Genomic DNA, 3031 nt, shown 5'->3' with positions numbered 1-3031 from the left:
TGACCAGTGGGGTACCGCAGGGATCCGTGCTGGGACCGCAGCTTTTTACAATATAAGTTAATGATATAGAAGATGGTTTCAGCAATAACATTAGCAAATTTGCTGATGATACAAAGCTGGGTGGCAGGGTGAAATGTGACGAGGATGTTAGGAGATTACAGGGTGACCTGGACAAGTTAGGTGAGTGGGCAAATGCATGGCAGATGCAGTTTAATGTTGATAAATGTATGGTTATCCACTTTGGTTCCAAGAACAGGAAGGCAAATTACTACCTCAATGGAATCAAGTTAGGTAAAGGGGCAGTACAGAGAGATCTGGGTGTTCTTGTACACCAGTCAATGAAGGCAAGTATGCAGGTACAGCAGGTAGTGAAGAAGGCTAATAGCATGCTGGCCAAATAACACGAGGAATTGAGTATAGAAGCAAAGAGGTGCTTCTGCAGCTGTACAGGGCCCTGGTGAGACCACACCTGTAGTACTGTGTGCAGTTCTGGTCTCCAAATTTGAATCTGCCGCTTCCGGTTGTCAGTTCCAGCTGTCCGTTGCAATGGCAGGTATATTGGGTCCAGGTCGATGTGCTTATTGATTGAATCTGTGGATGAGTGCCATGCATTTAGGAATTCCATGCATCTAAATCTCTGGACTCAAAGCAGAAGTGGTAATGCAAAGATTTGAACAAACAGTCTTACCGCAAATTCTACCCAAACTCTGGGTCAGATATGTGAATGACACCTTTGTAATCATTAAAAACACAGAAATAGAGAACACACACTGGATCATCAACGCCACACTCACAGGAATCCGATTCACTAGAGAGGAAGAAAAGGACAACCAACTCCCATTCCTAGATGTGATGGTACAGAGAACACCTAACGGAGAATTCACCACAAACGTATACAGGAAAGCCCCACGCACACAGACCAAGTCCTGAACTACGAAAGCAACCACCCCAACACACACAAAAGAAGTTGCATCAAGACACTATTCAAAAGGGCCACAACACACTGCAGTACACCAGAACTGCAAAAAGAGGAAGAAGAACACCTATACAATGTATTCGCCAAAAACGGATACCCGCGCAATTTCATCAACAGATGCCTAAGGGAAAGACAACGGAACGAGGATATGCCACAACCCAAAGGACGAGCCACACTACAATACATAAAGAGCATTTCTGAACTGACAGCCAGACTACTGCGACCAATAGGACTCATAACAGCACACAAACCAACAGCCACTCTCAGACAACTACTCACCAGAACGAAGGACCCGATACCCAGCATGAGCAAAACCAATGTAGTGTACAAAATCCCATGCAAGGACTGCACAAAATACCACATAGGACAAACAGGAAGACAGCTAACGATCGGCATCCATGAACATCAACTTGACACGAAACGACACGACCAGCTATCCTTAGTAGCCACACACGCAGATGACAAGCAACATGAGTTCGACTGGGACAACACTACTATTATAGGACAACCCAAACAGAGAACAGCCAGGGAATTCCTAGAGGCATGGCACTCATCCACAGATTCAATCAATAAGCACATCGACCTGGACCCAATATACCGGCCACTGCCGCGGACAGCTGGAACTGACAACCAGAAGCGGCAGATTCAAACCACTATAAATGCAGGAGGAAAGATCACAGAAGCGCATCACAGGCGGCTCCCAAGCACTGAGGATGTCACCTAGACAGGGGACGAAACGTCTGCAACACAAATTCCCAGCTCGACGAACAGAAACACAGCAGAGAATATTATCTATGCCTCTAACTATACTACCCACATTTATCCATAATTGAGCAGCACAGTGAAAAGGAATGCTGCCTCACAGTGATAGGGATTCGTGTTCAATTCCAATCTCTGGCAACTGTATGTGTGGAATTGGTACATTCTTCCCGTGTCTGCACTGGGAGCATAAACTCTTTTCTCTCTCCACAGTATGTCTCTGTATTTGTTTCGGATTTTTATAATCTACCGTATTTTTTCTTTTATTTGATGGAGAAATGCTGTAAATGTGACAGTTTTTTGTAAAAGCAGCCGTGGTTCGCGGATTCCCCTGGGTGTTTAGGAATGTTGACCGGCCATTTGAATGAGTGCAGTGTCCCTGGATACTCATTCCATTTCTTTCAGTCCCTCCGTCCATCGTTACTGCATGCAGCCTTTCCTTTGCCCCCCCTGGGGCTCCCCACACCCCATTGCCTGCCACTGGATACTCCCTTTGCAGGACTGTGCACGCAACGACACTGGGCACTTTCTCACCCGCCGGGGATGCTGGGCAAAGACGCAGCCATTGAAAGGAACAGAATAATGACAATCCAATTTAATCGCAAAGCAGAGTAAACAGGCTGAATGACATTATCTGCTCTGACGTTCTGTAGTCTTCTGTTTATCCTCGTCAATCTGCAAATAAATGGTCCATATGTCTACCTTGTCAAACAGATTTGGTGGAGGTGATAGATATCAGATCCTCAGGCCATTGGACTGAGTCAGTGGGCTCCATCGTCTTGGTTAATGAGGTCACACTTACGTTTTTATTATCACGTCTATCCACTTTAAAGAAAAGGCCTTGCTGGAATTGTGCTGAAAAGATATTTGAATTTTGGAGACACTAGAATATGTCACGTGCGAGTGAGATTAGGATTAGGAAGGTAGTACAGTTAAATCGCTGAAAAGCGCAGCAGGTCAGGCAGCATCCAAGGAACAGGAGAATCGACGTTTCGGGCATAAGCCCTTCTTCAGGAATCCTGTTCTCCTGTTCCTTGGATGCTGCCTGACCTGCTGCGCTCTTCCAGCAACACATTTTCAGCTCTGATCTCCAGCATCTGCAGTCCTCACTTTCTCCAATACAGTTAAATACACGGCCAAAGAGCTGGTAGCACTTCTGATATTTTGATCATGGCGATTCCCGACTCGATAGAATATACCCAAGGAGGACGGGATGGACCTGAATTGGCAGCAATCTCTGACATGTGGATCATTGGGATTCCCGGGTTAGTAGGCTGGAGACAGTCGTTTAAAGTG

The sequence above is a fragment of the Chiloscyllium plagiosum genome, unplaced genomic scaffold (genome assembly GCF_037043375.1).
Source record: "Chiloscyllium plagiosum isolate Xiang-an unplaced genomic scaffold, Cpla_swu_hap1 HiC_scaffold_70, whole genome shotgun sequence".
Lineage (NCBI taxonomy): Eukaryota > Metazoa > Chordata > Chondrichthyes > Orectolobiformes > Hemiscylliidae > Chiloscyllium > Chiloscyllium plagiosum.
This window is presented reverse-complemented; position numbering follows the sequence as displayed.